The following is a 20,966-nucleotide window of genomic DNA, read 5'->3' on the forward strand; positions in this document are numbered from 1 at the left end:
GAATTCCCTCTCAACCATTACCCAATCCCAAGGGTGGTATTAATGCCATCACCCTAAGATCCGGAACCACACTGCAAGAGAGGAACCAGAAGGAGCCAAGCTCACCAGAACACGCCTCAGCTAAAGAGGTAGTGGAAATAGAAGATGTTGAAGAGCAAGAAGACATACAGGACATAGCTGAAAAAGAAGAAGTGCAACCACAAGAGAAAGCACTAAAAGGTGCAGACACTGCAGAAAACGCCACTCCTATTCCATTTCCACAACTTGCAAGGAAGCTCAGGAAGCAGCTGGAACCTGATCCAAAAACGGTAGAGATATTCAAAAAGGTTGAGGTAACTGTTCCTCTATTTGATGTTATTCAACAGGTACTTAAGTATGCAAAGTTTCTAAAAGATTTATGTATACATAAAGACAAAATTAATGAATTAGAAACTATTCCTTTAGGAAGTTCCATATCTGCTTTAATGGGAGGTTTACCTGAAAAGTGTAGTGACCCAGGTCCTTGTATAGTTAATTGTACTATTGGTGGTGTGATAATTTCTGATTGCATGTGTGATTTAGGAGCATGTGTGAGTATAATGCCTTTGTCTATATATGATATTTTGAGGCTCCCTCCCTTAAAAAGGTTGGCAGCTCATTTTGTGTTAGCAGATAAAAGCATTATTACAGTGGTTGGAGTTGTTGAAGATGTCTTAGTGGGCATTAAGGGACTCACGTTCCCCACTGATTTTTATATCCTGGAAATGCCCCAAAATGACTCAGACAAGCCATCATCAATCTTACTTGGAAGACCATTCTTGAAGACCTCAAGGTTTAAATTAGATGCTTTCTTAGGAACATACTCTTTTGAAATAGATGGCCGAGTAGTGATCTTCAATCTGAATTGAGTTATAAAGCATCCTCCAGAGGATCATTCTATCCTCCAGTGTAACATTATAGATGAAACCGTGGCTGAAGTTCACCAGGAAGAATTTGAAGAGAAGCACACAGGACAAGGTCCAAGTGTGGGGACATTCTCAGAGGACAATGACAGTGCCTTACCACTATTACCAGCTCCAGACAACCCAGAGCCTGAACAAGATCAGAAGTTGGAATTAAAACCCCTTCCTCCACACCTCAAATATGCTTACCTTGAAGACGGGCAGAAGTTTCCGGTTATCATTGCAAGGGAACTCACTTCTCAACAGGAAGAGCAGCTACTTGGTGTGCTGATGAGGCACAAGAAGGCAATTGGTTAGAGTTTGGCAGACATAGTAGGCATAAACCCTCAAGTCTGTGAGCATAAAATATTTTTAGAAGAGGGAGCAAGACCTGTTCGTCAACCCCAGAGAAGACTGAACCCCACTATCCTAGAGGTTGTCAAAAAGGAAGTGACCAGACTACTAGAGGCAGACATCATCTATCCCATCTCAAACAGTGAATGGGTAAGCCCAGTACAAGTGATGCCAAAGAAGTCTGGAGTCACTACAGTGAAGAATGAGCATGGAGGGCTCCTAACAACCAGAGTTCAGAACGCCTGGAGGGTCTGCATTGACTACAGACGCCTCAACCAAGCAACCCGTAAGGATCACTATCCTCTTCCATTCATTGATCAAATACTGGATTGCCTGTCAGGTAAATCGCATTATTGTTTTTTAGATGGTTACACAGGTTATTTCCAGATTCATATAGCTCCTGAGGATAAGGAAAATACCACTTTTGCATGTCCTTTTGGGACTTATGCTTACAAGAGAATGCCATTTGGCTTGTGCAATGCACCAGCTACTTTCCAGAGGTGCATGATGAGTCTTTTCTCTGATCTTATTGAGGACTGTATGGAGGTTTTTATGGATGATTTTAGTGTTTATGGCGATTCCTTTAGCCTTTGCTTAGCTGGATTATCTAGAGTATTAGATAGATGTGTTAGTACAAACCTGGTATTAAATTTTGAAAAATGTCACTTTATGGTTAAACAAGGGATTGTACTAGGACATGTGTCTAATACTGGCATTTTTGTAGATCCAGCAAAGGTAGATGTTATTTCTAGTTTACCTTAGCCCTCTTCTATGAGGAAAGTCCGTTCGTTCCTTGGCCATGCAGGTTTCTACAGGAGATTCATTAAGGATTTCAGTAAGGTAGCACTTCCCTTATCCAGGCTACTGCAGAAAGATATTGAGTTCGAGTTCAGTGCAAATTGCAAACAAGCGTTTGATAAGCTGAAAACCGCCCTGACTCAAGCTCCAATTGTGAGAGGACCAGACTGGAGCCAACCATTTGAAATAATGTGTGATGCTTCCAATCATGCCGTAGGAGCAGCACTGGCTCATCGTGAAGGTAAGGATCCTTTTGTTATTGCTTACGCGTCTAAAACCTTAGATGCCGCTCAGTCAAATTACACTACTACTGAGAAAGAGCTTCTTGCTATTGTTTTCGCTCTGGATAAATTCCGAGCCTATTTACTTGGTACTAAAGTAGTAGTGTATTCAGACCACGCAGCTCTAAAGTATTTATTAGCTAAAAAGGAGTCCAAACCAAAGCTTATACGTTGGATACTGCTATTACAAGAATTTGATTTGGAAATTAAGGACAGGAGTGGTAACCAGAATTTAGTGGCAGACCACTTGAGTCGCCTTGAACATATTACAGATGATTCCACTCCTATGGCTGATAATATCCCATTTGATAACCTGCAAGCAGTATCTGAGATAATCCCTTGGTATGCACATGTAGCTAATTATCTAGTTAGCCGCACCTTCCCTCCGAACTTTTCTAAGCATCAAAGAGACAAGCTGAAAAGCGAGTCTAAATATTTATGGAGATGTGGCACTGACCAGATAATTAGACGGTGTGTACCTCATCAGAATTCCAGTCCATCTTAGAGGCCTGTCACTCATCTGAGAGTGGAGGACATTTTCGCCCTCAAAGAACTACTAGAAAAATCTTAGACTGTGGATTCTGGTGGCCTACTCTTTTTAGGGATGCTGCAGAATTTTGTAGATCTTGTTTCCCATGCCAGAAATTTGGTAATATATCCAGGAGGGATGAGATGCCTCAACAGATTATGCTTTTCTGTGAAATTTTTGATGTTTGGGGCATTGACTTCATGGGTCCATTTCCAAATTCTAATGGTTATTTCTATATATTATTAGCTATGGATTACGTTTCCAAATGGGTGGAAGCAATTCCTACCCGCAATGATGATGCTAATACTGTTGTTTTCTTTGTGAGAAACCATATTATTTTTCGCTTTGGATCACCACGAGCAATCGTGAGCGATCAACGCACGCATTTTTGTAACATGAGACTAACAGGACTAATGAAGAAGCATGGGATAATTCATAAAGTTGCAACAGCCTACCATCCTCAGACTAATGGGCAAGCCGAGGTATCAAATAGAGAGATAAAGCATATCTTGCAGAAGATAGTCAAACCTCATAGAAGAGACTAGAGCACTAGGCTACAAGATGCACTCTGGGCATACAGAACAGCATACAAAACACCCATTGGGATGAGTCCTTTCCGCTTAGTTTATGGAAAAGCTTATCATTTCCCTGTTGAAGTACAGCACAAGGTCTTCTGGGCAGTAAAGGAATGCAACATGGGAATTGAAAAGGCCGGAGCTGAAAGGAAGTTGCAACTGCAGGAACTGGAGAGCCTTCGCCTAGAAGCTTATGAGAACTCAAGACTATACAAGGAGAAGATGAAGGCTGTACATGATCAGCACATCAAGAGAAAAGAGTTCCAACCTAGGGACTTAGTCCTCCTTTATAAATCTCGACTGAGGCTCATGCCAGGCAAGTTGAGATCAAGATGGGAAGGTCCATACAGAGTAGAGAAGGCCGAACCGTACGGAGTTTATCACCTAAGCCATCCTTCAAACTCTGAACTTATCAAAGTTAATGGACATCGTTTAAAGTTGTACCATGGCGAGAAGCTGAAGAAAAACAAGGAGCTTGAGATATTCCTCTTGGAAGATCCCCACATAGCTGAAGACTGAGCTAGTGGAGCGTCCAACTTTTGGACGTTAAAGCAAAGTGCTAGGTGGGAGACAACCCACCATGGTATGATCGTTCTTTTCTTTATTTTTAGTTTTCTTATTCAATAACTCTTCTCTTCATTAGTACATTTCGTGCATCTGCATTTCCATACTTTTATTTTTAACTAAAAAAAATCACGCGACGCGACCGCCTCATTGACGCGTCCGCGTCGCAAGGAGATGGGAGACAATAATAATATAAACAGAGAATTACGCAGGAGCAGGGCTGGAGGCGTGCCAATGGCACAAATCACCCCACGCGACCGCGTCACCGACGCGACCGCATCATATAGGAATAATGGCCTCCCACGCGACCGCGTGCCCCACGCGGCTGCATGACCAGGATTTCGACGTCAAAGTGGTGCACGACCGAAAGTTGTGCGAGAGTGGTGCTGGATTAGTGCTGAACGCATAATCCTTCCCACACGGCTGCATGACCCACGCGACCGCTTCATATCCTTCTAAAGCCCACTCACGCGATCGCATGCCCCACGCGATCGCGTCACTTAAAATTTGGCACTTATATGATTTTGAATCGAGAGTTGTGCTAGTGCGAGGCTACCCTCGCGCCATTAGCCTAAAATGGGTAACGCGACCGCGTGACCGACACGACCACATCATTCAGTTTAAGCGCAAGTCGCGCGACCGCGTGCTCCACGCAACCGCGTCGCTTGCGCCGCACAGCCTCCCTAATTTTGCCAATTATCATATCTTTTTCTCCCCAAATCCTATTTTCTTTTTTCCCTCCTTATTTCTTCTCCCTCCCTTCCTCCCTTCTTCCTTCTTTCTCACTTTTTACTCTCTCTCACCCCCATTAAAAAGGTTTTTCTTTTTTTTCTTTCTCCTTCCCCCTTACTTTTCTATTATTCTTCTTATTTTTATATGTTATCTTCTTTTCTTTTCTTTTTACTTTCATTACTCATATCTTCTTTTTCTTCCTTTCTTTTTCCTTTTTACTTGGTGTTATCAATTTAATTGAGTCATTATTTATTATTATATGCTTGTGGATTGTTGTAAATTTGTTTGACAATTATATATTGCTTTTTAAGGGATTACTTGCATGTTCAAATTCTTATTTTCAAGAACTTCTTCTACATGCATGCTATGTGTTTGTGAAAAAACCCATATGGCATTATGAACTTCTCTACATTTTTCTACTCTAATATTCAATGCTTGCTTTTCACAAATTTCCTTTACTATTTTATTCATTGAATTTAATTATCAACACAAACGTGATGGTTAGTTACGAGTGATAACATATTTAAATTGGACATTGAATGCTTGATATATGCTACTCATGCCTTTGCCTGCATGCCAATAAACCCCTTGCATTTATTTGTCCCCATATGCACTTGCTATATTTCTATTGATGAACTTTTCACATGTAATCCGGACCATGTGTTAACGTCATTCTTCTTTAATGTGCATTAATTATCACTTACATCACCCTCTTCCTTGCTTCACCCCTTTAAATTTAATTTACTTTCTCTTCCCTTTTTTAGGATGGCCACCAAGAAAGGAAAAGAGAAAGCTACTCCCAAACAACCAGCAAGAAGAGGTACAAAGAGAGCATTAGTGGCAGAACCCTCTTCAACTGCGGTAAAGCCCTAAACAAAGAAAATTAAGAGGATCATAAAGGTTGATGATAAAGAAAAAGCCTTCCCAGCAAAGGACACTGCGCGATTCCCCAATCGCTACTGTGAGCAGATGTTCCCCATCCTGGCTGAAAGGAGTTACAACAACGAATACCTTCTTCTTCTCCCGCCCAATATTGCTACCTTTGTTGAGCCACAAATTGCCCGAAGACAATGGGGTTTCCTACAGAGATAGCCAAGGCAGGTCAATCTTTCTTGGGTAGTCGAGTTCTACTCCAACTTCCACCTGCCAACCCTGCAGTCTGTCTATGTCCGTCAGAAATAAGTCCCCATTACAGAAGAGGCCATTCAAAAAGTTCTAAGTCTTCCCCCTTTTCCAGAAGGATTGGATGCCTTTTAAGAAGCCGCACTCAAGCGCCAGCTGTATCAATTTGACTGGGACGCCGTTCTTAGAGTTATCGCACTAACTGGCAGCCGATGGATCTACGGATACCATCGTACCCGCCCTAAGGGAATTTCGGCTTCAGCACTTACCTTGGAGGATCGCGTATGGGCACAGATTATGTCCCATTACGTCTTTCCGAGCACTCACGAGTCCTCCTTCACTGCGGACATGGCCGTTCTACTATGGTGCATCCTTACAGACCAACCTCTGAATCTACCAAGACATATCCGGAATGCCATGGGACACGTACAAATCGCGGGCAAGTTACCTTTTCCCGCCCTAGTCTCAGATCTTGTCACAGCAGCCGGAGTCTCCTACAGAGCTGGGGACACCAAAGCCATACTTCCACGGGATGATCAGTTTGTCCCCAACGGGAAGTACCTTAGATTTCCAGCAGCCACTATCAGTCATCTCACTGAACCAGTTGAAGATACTCATTCTTCAACACCACAGGCACCTACAATAGCCCAACTGCTCCATCAGATACTTGAAAAATTGGATCGGCAGGAACAGAAAGCTAAGCTGAGAGAGCGCCGTAACAAGTGCCGATTCACATACCTCAAGGAGCTGATCCTGGGAAAATTCAAGGACTCAGACACGCCGGACTCCACTTCTTTTACCAGCACAGGGAGCCATGATGGTCCCGACTGTGGAGATACTGCTACGAGCCCACCTTTGTTCTTGACAGATGGCACCGAGGACGGTGCAAAGCTTTAAGTGTGGGGAGGTTGGTCAGTACCTGACTTCCGGAGGTAATTTCTCTTCCCTAGCACCAATAAATTAGGATACTTAGTTAGATTTTTCTTTTGTAGAATAGGATAAATTACATAGTAATAGGTTAGTTGCATGCATGTTCTACTTGATTGAAAAGACAATAGGTTTCTTCTAAGACCCTATCCTTTGAACAAAATTTCACTAATTTTAATTAAAACTTTTACGTTAAATTTGCTTGAAGTTGTATTTGGAACTTGATTTTTGAGCTAAAGAACACACAACCTGTGAGATTTGAGCCTTTATGAATGGTTACATTAATTAACCAAAATTATTTTATTCTTGTGTGTTTACTTCTCTATGATTGTAATCTATATTTTGTTTCATCCTATATGTCCAATGTTTAGTATATTTATATGTTTGCATATGATTGAGGCCATTATTTGTTTAGCTCACTTATCCAAATAAAGCCTACCCTTTCAATTACCTTTGTTAGCCACTTTGAGCCTTTAAATCCCATTTGTTCTATATTTTACCACATTACTAGCCTTAAGTGGAAAAATAAGTATATACCCCAAATTGAATCTTTGGTTAGCTTAAGATAGAATTGTGTGTGTTATCCAAGTATGGGTGATAAACCACTATTTTATGGTTTATATTGTGTTTAATTGTGTGGTTTTATCATGATCCTTACCCACTTATTCATTAAATTAGCATGCAATTATAATTCCTTCCTGAATTTATTACATGTTTGAAAACTGCTTCCTAGAGAATTTAATTATGTATTTTTAATTCTCCTTTATTCCATTCGATGCCGTGATCTGTGTGTTGAGTGTTTCACACTTTACAGGGCATGAATGAGTTGGAGATTGGAAAGGAAGCTGGCAGAAATGGAAGGAACACAAGAATTTGAGGAGATAATCAACGAGAAGTGATGCGGTCGCATGGCTCACGCGACCGCGCGAAGGAGAGCAAATCACAGTGACGCGGCCGCATGGCTCATGCGGCCGCGTGGATTGGAAAAGCTAAAGCAACGCGGTAGCATGGACGACGCGAATGCGTGGCAAGGAAAAGCATGAATGACGCGTCCGCATGGGTGATGCGTGATGCCAAGGCATCTTAGGCTAGTTTCACTAGCCTTTTTCTTTTATTTTGACTCATTCCACTACACACAAGAGTCATACCACTACCAACACTCCAACCAAAGACTCTATCATACCACACAAAACACATACCCCCAGCCACCATATCACAGCCAAGATAATCAACCTCATCAACCCAATCCGAACCAACAATTTCAAGATCAATTAAACAGGATAGAAGGAATGCTTGCAACTATATTATCAATTAATCTTGAAATCATTCCATCAATAATAGAGATTCCAACTAATCAACTCCCACTCAAGGCTTTTACTCATATTATTTAATTTTCTCAATTTAATTTTCCATCTACTTAACTCAATTTCTTTGGAAACATCTGATTAATAAAATAGCACACTTTTCTGCAACTCATTGGGAGACAACCTGGGACTCAAACTCCCAGTAATTTTTACTTTAAATTCTCTGTGACATATTTCTAAATTGATAGGCAGATTTTCGGTGAGTTAAGAACTATACTTACAACGTAACTATTTTAATAATTTTTAATTCACCAACTTCTGTGCTCTGTCAATGGGAAATTGTGGGAACAAAGGATAATAAGGGAATGAATCATGATAATATAATGGGAATTTGGATACCTACTCATGTGAAACTGTAAGAATTAAAAATCTACGTGCATTGATAAGCTTTGTTATTTTTATGTTTCTATGTTTATAAAAAAAATAAAATAAATAAATAAATAAATAAATAAATAAAAAATATACTCAACAAATAAATAAGGGGACAAAATTACCCCAATGCTAAGTCAAGCATTCAAAGATCAATGCATGTATGATAAAATCAAAATAAAAGATTGAAACATGAGTATGGAATGTGAAAAGAAATTTCTGGGTAGCTAGGTATGAATTTTAAAAGTTACATAGAATATATATAGGTTATGTTAAAGCTTGGGTTAATTAAAGATTCAATTTATAAGCTTACTTAGCCATATATGCATCCTTACCCTTGCCTTGGCCCCATTACAACCTTGAAAAGACCTCATGATGTTTGCATTGGTATATTAAATGTTGTTGATTGGTTAAGAGAAGAACAAAAATTAGAGAGCATGATTAGAGAAGGATAGAGTGATGACCTTATACACTAGAGAGACTAGAGTGTACATACATCATCAGTGAGAATTCCATGCTTGAATTTCTATGTTCCCTACTTTCATGAGCTATCTTCTTGCATTTTTATCTGTTCTTACTGTATAAGAATTGAGTTAGTGGAATTTGATTTGTAATTGTTTTGAAGAGCTTACTTACTTTTGATCAAGTGGACAAGAATCATATAGTTGCATTCACATATATAGGCTGCATTGCATTGCATGGGTTTTACATGTTCTTACTCATTTATGTTATCTCCTTCAACTAAGCATGAGGACATGCTAATGTTTAAGTGTGGGGAGGTTGATAAACCACTATTTTATGATTTATATTGTGTTTAATTATGTGGTTTTATCATGATCTTTACCCACTTATTCATTAAATAAGCATGCATTTATAATTTATTCCTAAAGTTATTGCATGATTGAAAACTTGCTTCCTAGAGACTTTTAATTATGTATTTTATTTCTCCTTTATTCCATTCGATGCCGTGATCTGTGTGTTAAGTGTTTCAGGCTTTATAGGGCATGAATGAGTTGGAGATTGGAGAGGAAGCTTGCAAAAATGGAAGGAACACAAGGAATTAAGGAGATGACCAGCGAGAAGTGACGCGGCCGTATGGATCACGCGACCGCGCGAAAGAAAGGAAATCGCAGTGACGCGGCCGCATGGATGACGCGACCGCGTGACATGCGCGATCTGCATAATCTGCAGAATCGCTGGGGTGATTTCGGGCCTTATTTTGACCCAGTTTTCGGCCCAGAAAAGCAGACTAAAGCCAGAGAACATGCAGAAACCAAAAACAACATTCATTCCGCATAGTTTTTAGTTTTTAGATCTAGTTTTACTCCTCCTCTAGGTTTTCTCTCTACACATTCATAGTTTTTAGGATTCGTTATTTTTCATTGTTTTTGCATTGGGATATTGAGAAGAGTTATTGCCTCATCAAGACTTCGACATTCTAGTTCGTTCTCCTTACTTGTCTCTTACTCTTCCATGTTCCTTAATTTACTTAATTTTACTATTGGGATTATTTTAGCATTTATTAATACAAGAATAACTTTTATTTTTAATTAATCTTTTGATTATTATTTATCATGTCTTTCTTTAATTCCCTGTCTTATGTTATGAGTTCTTCATTTACAATGAGCGAGTAGTTCCCTAACTTGATGGGGAGTTGATTGAAAGGAACCCTTGAGTTGGGATGCTCAAGAGAAAGATTGTAATTGGGTTTATTTTTGGATTGCTCTCTAGTCACTAACACCAATCCTCCCAAGAGCGGATTGGAACTTGTGGATAGAAACAACATTCCAGCTTGTTTGACTTTCCCTTACTTAGTAAGGGACAACTAAACATAATAACCCTCAATTGTCAATTAATCTTGAGAGTACTCCAACAAGAATAGGGCTTCCAGCTAATCAACTCCCAGTCAAGGCTTTTATTTAAATTTATATAAGTTCTCTAATTTAATTTTCTGCCATTCAACTCAACCCTTTTTGAAAACATCTGATTAATAAAATAGCACACTTTTCTGCAACTTGTTGGGAGACGACCTAGGATTCATACTCCTAGTATTTTAATTTTAATTTCTGTGACACCCTTTTAAATTGATAAGCGGATTTCTGGTTGGTTGAGAACTATACTTGCAACGCATATTTTATAATCATTCTTAACTCGCCAATTTCTGCCAGCATCACCATCCATAACCGATTTCATTACGGTGGTCCTCTTTCCAATTATTTTTGTAGTCCTCTTTTCTGGACCTTTGTTAGGTCTCTTTCAGGGACTACTTTTATAACTTGTTTGTTGCAGGAGACCGACTTCTTTATGTCGATTTCTTATAAGTTATTTTGTAATCCTCTTTCTTGGACCTATGTCAGGTCTCTTTCAGGGATTACTTTTATAACTTGTTCGTTTGTAGTAGACCGACTTCTTTATGTCAATCTCTTCTAAGTTATTTTTGTAATCCTCTTTCTTGGACCTTTGTCAGGTCTCTTTCAGGGATTACTTTTATAACTTGTCCGTTGTAGGAGACCGACTTCTTTATGTCGATCTCTTCTAAGTTATTTTGTAATCCTCTTTCTTGGACCTTTGTCAAGTCTCTTTTAGGGATTACTTTTATATCTTGTTTTTCGTAGGAGACCGACTTCGTCATGCCGATCTCTTCTAAGTTATAGCAATTCCTCTTTTATAGGGTTGGCCAGACCTCTTTCCAGGAATTTGCTGATAACTTGGGTTGACTTGGTCCGACTTTTTAACGTCGGCTAGTCTTTAAGTTATTATTTAGCAATCCATAAGACCTCGTCAGGTTCTTTTTCCGGATCACTTTTGATAACTTCTTGCATTATTTTGTGTTCATCTTTGCCAATTTGTAGAAGGTGGTTTCTATATTTGTTTGGTCGACCTTTAGATGAATCGTGTTTTCATCTCTATTGGTCTTTATTGTGATCGTGCAGTGAATCTGTTTTTCACTTTTCTGCCGATCTGTTGCTTTATAATCGGACGATGAATACTTCAGATTAATGCGTCTTGAGAATTTGTAGAATATCTAAAATATGCTTTATTTAAAAGAAAATGCAAATATATACATGTTGGAGATTTTTATCCCTTTAAGTCAGATAATTTCTGAATCTCAACTTGGTGCCTCATTAAAAAACCTTTTCAGGAAAAAGCGTGCATCCTATGATGAGATCTTTTACTTTTTCTAGCTATAGTACCTTCTTAGGTTGCAGGCGTGCCATGATCTGGGAAGTTCTCGTCCCTCATGTTCGGACAGTCTGTAGTAGCCCTTCCCAAGTACTTCTATGACTCAGTAGGGTCCTTTCCAGTTTGCTGCCTTCTCCGGGTCGAGTTGTTCCAATATTATTTCGGATTAGGATGAGATCATTCTCAGCAAAAACTCTCGGCACTACCTTTTGATTATATCTGGAAGCCATTCGACGTTTTAGTGCTTCTTCCCTGATCTGAGCTTTTTCTTGGGTTTCAGGAAGTAGGTCGATCTCTTCCCTTTGAAGTTGGGAGTTAGCTTCCTCATTGTAATGGACCACTCTAGGTGACCTTTCCTCGACCTCTACTGGGATCATTTCCTCCACTCCGTATGCTAGTCGAAATGGTGATTCGTTTGTGGTGGAATGTGGCGTTGTTCGATATGCCCATAGGACTTGTGGAAGTTCTTCGGCCCAGGCTCCCTTTGCATCTTGCAGTCTCCGTTTCAGCCCAGCCAATATGACTTTGTTGGCTGCTTCAGCTTGTCCATTGGCTTGGGGATGTTCAACGGAGGTGAACTGGTGTTTTATGTTTAAGTCAGCTACTAAATTTCTGAAGCCCGCGTCTATGAATTGGGTGCCATTGTCTGTAGTGATGGAGTATGGAACCTCAAACCTTGTGACAATATTCCTATATAGGAATTTCCGGCTCCTTTGAGCAGTGGCGTTGGATAGGGGCTCTGCCTCGATCCACTTTGTGAAGTAGTCTACCCCGACTATGAGGAATTTAACTTGTCCCGATCCCTGGGGAAAGGGTCCGAGAAGATCGAGTCCCCATTTTGCAAATGGCCAAGGCGAGGTTACGCTGATGAGCTCTTCTGGCAGAGCGATGTGAAAGTTGGCATGTTTCTGGCATGGTGGGCATGTCCTTACAAACTCTGTAGCTTCCTTTTGTAGAGTTGGCCAATAAAATCCCACCCGGAGTACTTTTTTTGTGAGAGCTTGTGCTCCGAGATGATTACCACAAATGCCACTGTGTACTTCCTCTAAAACTTCCCTTGTGTTGGAGGTCGGCACACATTTTAGTAGTGGTATTGAAATCCCTCTTTTATATAGGGTGTTGTTTATGATTGTGTAGTACTGAGCCTCCCGTTTTAACCTCTTTGCTTCCTTCTCATTTGTGGGGAGTGTTTTTTTTTTTGAGGTAATTAATTATGGGGGTCATCCATCCTTGATCCTGACTTGTTATGGCCAGGACTTTTTCCTCTTCCGAGATTGACGGGTTCTGCAGCATTTCCTGGATGAGGCTTCTATTGTTGCCCCCTGGTTTGGTGCTGGCTAATTTTGAGAGTGCATCAGCTCGGACATTTTGTTCGCGGGGTATGTGGCAGATCTTATATTTCCCGAGTTGTCCGAGCTGTTCCTTGGTTTTATCCAAATACTTTTTCATGGTGGGATCTTTGGCTTGGTAGCTCCCTGTTATTTGTGAGGTGACTACTTGTGAATCACTGAAGATGTTGAATTTTTGAGCTCCAACCTCCTTAGCCAGCTTCAAACCAGCTAGTAACGCTTCATATTCTGTCTGGTTGTTTGAGGCCGGGAACCCAAATTTGAGGGAAAGCTCAACTTGGGTTCCTTGGTTGCTTTCTATTATCACACCTGCGCCGCTTCCAGTCTTATTCGAAGACCCGTCCACGTAGAGATTCTATTCTGTGGGGATTTCCAGGGTATCTGTGAATTCTGTAATGAAGTCGGCCAAGTATTGTGATTTGATGGCTGTCCGAGCTTCATATTGGAGGTCGAACTCGGATAACTCGACTGCCCATTGTAAAATTCTGCCTGCTAGATCTGTTTTCTGCAGTATCCCTTTTATGGGCTGGTCGGTCAAACCTTAATGGTGTGAGCCTGGAAGTACAGGCGAAGTCGTCGAGATGTCAGTATAAGAGTATAGGCGAACTTTTCTATTTTTTGGTAGTTCAGCTCGGATCCCTGCAGCGCTTTACTAATGAAGTATACAGGTTGTTGCCCTTTGTCGTCCTCTCAAACCAGTACTGAGGCTACTGCTTGACTTCCTACCGCAAGGTACAATACGAATGGTTCTTCCTCTCGTGGTCGAGTTAGGATAGGTGGTCGTCCCAGGAAATTTTTGAAATCCTGGAAGGCTTGCTCGCATTCCATTGTCCATTCGAACTTCTTTCCTTTCCTTAAAGTGGCATAGAAGGGGAGAGATCTTATCGCTGATCCCGCTAAGAATCTAGATAAGGCTGCCAATCTCCCGTTGAGTTGTTGTACCTCTCTGACACAAGTTGGGCTCTTCATGTTGAGTATGGCCTGGCATTTGTCCGGATTTGCTTCAATTCCTCTTTGTGTGAGCATGAAACCTAAGAATTTGCCCGCTTCTACTGCAAAGGTGCATTTTGCGGGATTTAGTCGCATGTCATGCTTCCTTGTAGTGTCGAACACTTGAGCCAGGTCAGACAGTAATGTCTCTTCGCTCTGTGTCTTTATTAACATGTCGTCCACGTAGACTTCCATGATTTTTCCGATATGATCTAAAAAGACTTTATTCATTAGCCTTTGATAAGTAGCTCCCGCATTCTTGAGACCGAAAGGCATCACAATGTAGCTGTAATTTGCTTTTGGTGTCAAAAACGAGGTCTTTTCTTGATCTGGTGGATACATGGGGATTTGGTTGTATCCGGAATATGCATTCATAAATGAGAGGTATCTATATCCGGATGAAGCATCTACCAGAGCGTCGATACTTGGGAGTGGGTAAGGATCTTTTGGGTAGGCTTTGTTGAGATCGGTGTAGTCGGTGCACATTCGTCATTTCCCATTTGATTTTTTCACCAAGATGACGTTAGCTAGCCATAGTGGGTACTTGACTTCTATTATGAATCCTGCCTCCAGTAGTGCTTGTACCTGTTCTTCCACAGCTTGGGATCGTTCTGGCCCAAGTTTTCTTCGTCTCTGCTGTACTGGCCGAGATCCTGGATAGACCGCCAACTTGTGACACATTAGCTTGGGGTCTATGCCTGGCATGTCTGCAGCTTTCCATGCGAAGAGATCAACATTATCTTGTAAGAACTGTACTAGTAATTCTTTTGCGTCTCCCTTCAGGATCATGCCAATATTAGTTGTTTTGTCCGAGGTATCTCCGATATGAACTTTCTCTATTTCTCCTTCGGGCTGTGGACGGAGTTCTTCTCGTCTCTGAACTCCACCAAGCTCAATTGTATGGAACTCTTCTCTTCTGCCTATGAGGTTTAGACTTTCGTTATGACAGTGGCGGGCCATCTTTTGATCTGCTTTTATCGTAGCTATCCCTTCTGTAGTTGGGAATTTCATGCATAGATGTGGAGTTGAGACTATTGCGCCGAGTTGATTTAGTGTTGTCCGACCTATTAGGGCATTGTAGGCTGAACTCACGTCGACCACGATGTAGTCTATCTTGAGTGTTCTGGATTGGTTCCCTTTTCCGAAGGTTGTATGTAGTGACACGTATCCCAATGGTTATACTGGGGTATCTCCCAGTTCGAACTGGCTGTTAGGGTATGCTCTAAGCTCCTTTTCTTCTAAGCCGAGCTTGTCGAAGGCAGTTTTGAATAAGATGTCGGTGGAGCTCCCTTGGTCTATTAATGTGCGGTGGAGATTGGCGTTTGCCAGTATGATGGTGATGACCATGGGGTCGTCGTGTCCTGAGATGATACTGGATGCGTCTTCTTTGGTGAATGTGATTGCAGGGATGTCGGGTGCTTCCTCCTTTCCTTCGACATGATATACTTCTTTGAGGTATCTTTTGCAGGATAATTTGGAGATTTCTCCTCCTGCAAATCCTCCGTGTATCATATGGACAAGTCTTTCTGGCATACGAGGTGATCGCTCGATTCATCCGACATCTTCATCCCTTCTTCTCTTTCTTTGATCATCATCTCGGGCTGCCAGAAACCGATCTAGTTTTCCTTCTCTCACTAATTTTTTATGATGTTTTTTAAGTCGAAGCATTCATTGGTGGAATGCCCTCGGACTCGGTGATATTCACAGTATTCGTTCCGATTTCCTCCTCCTCTTTTGCCTTTGAGTGGTCGAGCTGAGGGTATCTTTTCCGTATGGCAGACTTCTTTGTAAACATCTACCAGGGATACCCTAAGAGGGGTGTAATTGTGATATTTTTTAATTTTCTCCCCTTGTCGATCTTCCTTCTTTTTGGATTCTTTATCTTTGTCTCGGTAGGAGAATCCAGATTTTGAGGTTTCTCCCAACCGAGAGTTTTCTTCCATGTTGATATATTTTTCCGCTCGCTCCTGCACCTCATCCAGAGATGTGGGATATTTCTTCGATATAGATTGGCTAAAAGGTCCCTCTTGTAGGGCATTGATGAGGCCCATGATGGCGGCCTCTGTTGGCAAGCTTTGTATGTCTAGGCATGTTTTATTGAATCTTTCCATGTAGTTGCGAAGACTTTCCCGATCTCCTTGCTTGATTCCTAGTAGACTGGGGGCATGCTTGGCCTTGTCTTTTTGGATGGAGAATCTGGCCAGGAATTTTTTGGCTAGGTCATCAAAACTTGAGATGGACTTAGGAGGTAAGTTGTCAAACCATCTAATTGCTGTCTTCGTGAGGGTCGTTGGAAAAGCTTTGCAGCGAATAGCGTCCGAGGCGTCGGTGAGGTACATTCTACTTCTGAAGTTGCTGAGGTGATGGTTGGGGTCTGTGGTGCCATCATACAGAGTCATATTCGGGAGTTTGAAGTCCTTAAGAATTTTAGTCTTCATGATGTCCCAAGTGAATGGATCTTGATCTTTGCGTGAATTGTCCTCAGGGGTGGTCCGGTAGCCTTTGCTTTGAGATCGGCTTCGAGTTGTAGGATTTTATCTTCTAGCTCTCGACGTTGCCTTACCTCTCTTTGTAGATCCTTGCCAACTTCTCGTTGATGCTGGATTTCTTTTTCAAGTTGCTTTAAATGATTTTGAAGTGCTTCTATTACTCCTGGATTTGATGAGTTTTTGTCTCTGTTAGATTTTGGAGTATCTTTTGGTGTAGCATCCGTGTTTTTGTGCGGCGTTCTGTCCTCTATATCTGAATCGTGGTCGTTGTCATGGTCGTCTGCCACGGGGATGGGTTGACTTCCAGGTTCCCCGGCAACGGCGCCAATGTTCCGAGGGTTACCTGAAACTGTAGGTCGATCTCGGATGAGATCTTCTGTACTGGTCGGAGATGACGTGTCCGGCTGGCTGGTGGCGGCCGGAGCTGTTGTGTCCGACTTATTGGACTGGCTGCACTTCTGATCCTTGGTCACCGGAGGGTGGGGGGTACCTGCAAAAGACTCCGATACTTAAGTTAGCATGGGTATTAAGCAGGTTTATTGTAGAATCAGAGTATGAGTTATACCTGGGTGCTCTAGTGTATTTATAGTGGTTGTAGAGTGACCTTTCTAGATAAGATAAGTTAGTTATCTTATCTTATCTTTATCTTTGAGTTGTGGTCAGCTTATTTCCTTATCTCTATAGGCTTGTACTGCCTTTGGATTTGGGTCGTGTTCCTCTATTTGGGCCCTTTATTGGCCTTTTCTGTCGATTTGACCGACTTCTTTTGAGAAGAGGTCGGATAGCCTGACCTGAAGAGGTCGGTTGCTTTATTGCTGATCATCCTGGATCGGATAGCTCGAACCAGGGTGTGAACATATACCCTTACCTTTACCTTGACCCCATTACAACCTGAAAAGACCTCATGATGTTTGCATTGGTACATTAAATATTTGTTGATTAGTTAGGTGAAGAAAAAGATTTAGAAAGCATGATTAGAGAAGAGTAGACTGATTACCCTATACACTAGAGAGACTAGAGTGCATATACACCACATGTGAGGGTTCAATGCTTAAATTCTATGTTCCCTGCTTTCATGAGCTGTCTTCTTACAAGTTTACTTGTCTTTACTGTATAGTTTGAATTAGTGAAGTTTGATTTATTTTTGTCTTAAAGAACTTATTTATTTTAAACAAGTAGACAGAATCATATAGTTGCATTCATATACATAAGTTGCATTGCATTGCATGAGTCCTACTTTTCCTTACTCATTTATTTTATCTCCTTAAGCTAAGCATGAGGACATGCTAATGTTTAAGTGTGGGGAGGTTGATAAACCACTATTTTATGGTTTATCTTGTGTTTAATTGAATGGTTTCTTCAAGTCTTCACCCACTTATTCATACTAATTGCATGATTTTATAATTCCTTCCTAGTATTGTTTTATGGTTGAAAACTTGCTTCCTAAAGACCTTTAATTAGTATATTTTAATTCTGCTTTATACCATTCGATGCCGTGATCCATATGTTAACTGTTTCAGGCTTCATAGGGCAGGAATGGCTTAGAAAATAGAGAGGAAGCTTGCAAAAATGGAAGAAACACAAGAAACTAAGGAGATAACCAGCACACAGCGACACGAGAGCATGGCTCACGTGAATGCGTGGAATAGAGAAAATCGCAGTGACGCGAGCGTGTGCCTGACGCGAATGCGTGGATTGGAGTCTGCACGAATGACGCGAACGCGTGGACGATGCATACGCGTGACAAGGAAAATTGCTGAATGACGCGATCGCGTGGACGACACGAACGCGTGATCTGCGCAATTTGAAGAATTAACAGAAAATGCTGGGAGCGATTTCGGGCCGTGTTTTAACCCAGTTTTCGGCCCAAAAACACAAAATAAGGCCAGAGAACATGCAGAGACTCAAGACGCAACTTGACAGACACATCTTAGACATAGATAATAGGATTATTTTTAGTTTTAGATCTGAATCTAGAGAGAATTACTCTTCCTCTAGTTTCACTTTACATTCCTAGTCATTGTTTTTATTTTGGAAACTGAGGAATCATTACCTCCGTTGAAGACATTATTCCAGTTTGTTTACTTTGTCCCTTACTCTTCCATATCCTTATTTATTTTATTTAGAATTCTAAGTGGATTATTTTCATGAATTGTTAGTGAAGAGGATTACTTTTACTTTTAATAAATTTTCAGTCTCTATTTTATTTTAATTAATTTATTATGTCTTCTTATATTTTTATGAGTATTATATTAATGTCAATGGAGTAGATTTCCAAACTTGACATGGGGTTGATTAAAAGGAGACACTTGAGTTGGAAGGCTTAATTGTTAGTTAAAATTAGAAGTTGTTGGCTAGTTCTGTATTTACTAACGCTAGACCTTCCCAAGGGAGAGAACTAGGATTTGCGAATAAGGATTAGCTCAATCACTTGACTTTCCTTTATTTAGTAAGGGTTAACTAAGTGAAAACAACAACCTTTTTAATACTACACTTAAGAGATCCCAACAAGGATAGCACTTCCAATTAATCATTCCCCCAGTCAAGGCCTTTTTATATTAATAATAATTCTTAGTTTTATTGCTTTCATTTATAATTATTGTTCATTATTCAAACTCAAACTCTTTTGAAAATTCCTGATTAATAAGTTAGCACTCCTTCCTGCAACTCGTTGGGAGACGACCTGGGACTCATACTCCCAGTATTTTTATTTCTAGATTTTGTGACAACTTTTCTAAATTGATAAGGCAGATCTTAGCTGGTTAAGAACTATACTCTCAACGCATTTTCTATATTGATTTCTTAATTAGCCGACTTCTGCCTGCACGTCAAAGACTCACACGGAATCCATGTAGAACAAGGATGATTGTCATGGATCATCCTCAATTCATGATATGAAGGACAAAAATGCACAAGATAATGGAATCAATCATGTATTGAAATAGAACTAGTAATATTATTAATTCATGAGAATCAGCAGAGCTCCTAACCTTAACTTAGGAGGTTTAGTTGCTCATGCTTTACAGAAAGTAAAACGTAAAAAGATAAAGATGTGGCAAAAGATCCTAAACATGGGTGATCTTCTCCTATATATACTAATCTAATAACTAATAAGTACAAAAATATGATAGAATAGACTAGAGGTGCAAAATCCATCCTTGGGCCCATTTAGGTTGAGTACTTGGGCTAAGCTTGGCGTCTAACTTTGAGGAATGGGAATTGAACGCCCATTAGGGGGTGATTGGCGCTGCCTTGTGTATTAGTGGGTGTTAAACGCCCAAAAGGGGGGTGATTGGCATTCAACGCCAGCTTTGGGTATCCTTTGGGTCGTTGAACGCCAGCCTGGGGGTAGCTCCTTGGCGTTCAACGCTCAATATGGGCAAGCGCCTTCAAAGAAAAGTATAGCTATTATATATTTTTGGAAAGCTCTAGAAGTTAGCTTTCCAACGCCATTAAGAGCGCATTATTTTCACCTCTGTAGCTCTAGAAATGCTCGTTTGAGTGTAAGGAGGTTAAATTCTGACAACATCTGCTATGCTTTCCTTGCCTCTAAATCAGACTTTCCCAAAACTCCTAAATTTTAGCCAGAATTTATCTGAAATCATCATAAAACGCATCAGCTCAAAGTAGAATCCAAAAATGTGAATTTTTCACTAAAACCTATGAAAACTTAATAAAACTTAAACAAAACATAAGTAAAACAATATGAAAATGATGCCAAAAAGCGTATAAACTATCTGCTCATCAAAACCCCAAACTTAAACTGTTGCTTATCCCTAAACAACCAAAAACAAAGTAGGATCAGGAAGAAGAGAAGGATATAATGGATCTCAGAGTTTTTCAATGAAGCTCAGTTCCAATTAATGAGCGGGGCTAGTAACTATTTACTTCTGAATAGTTTTGGCATCTCAATATCCTTTGAAGCTCAGAAGTGTTGGTGTCTTTAGGAATCTGGATGATATTTTTTACTCTCTTAGTTTAGCTCTTTTTGATTCTTGAACACAGCTTCTTTTAGAGCCTGACTGTAACCCTAAGCACTCCGTATTACCACCGCATACATAAACACCATAGACACTTGGCTGGGTGAACCCCTTAGGATTGTGATTCAGCTTTGCTAGAATCCCCAGCCAGTAGTGTCTAGAGTTTTTAGGCACACTCATTTTCTTTTGGAATCACCACTTTAACTGCTTAATCTCAAGCTTTTCACTTGACACCTTCACGCCACAAGCATTTAGTTAGGGAAAGCAGTTCATTTGAACTTTTTAGGCCAAGATTTTGTTTCTTTTAGGCCCTTCTAACTATTGATGCTCAAAGCCTTGGACTCCTTGCTCTTGCCTTTTGGTTTAAAGAGCTATTGACTTTTTTTTCTTTCTTTTCTCTTTTTTTTTTCGTTTCTTTCTTTTTGCTACTTTTTCTTGCT

The sequence above is a fragment of the Arachis ipaensis genome, chromosome B09 (genome assembly GCF_000816755.2).
Source record: "Arachis ipaensis cultivar K30076 chromosome B09, Araip1.1, whole genome shotgun sequence".
In the NCBI taxonomy this organism is placed as follows: Eukaryota; Viridiplantae; Streptophyta; class Magnoliopsida; order Fabales; family Fabaceae; genus Arachis; species Arachis ipaensis.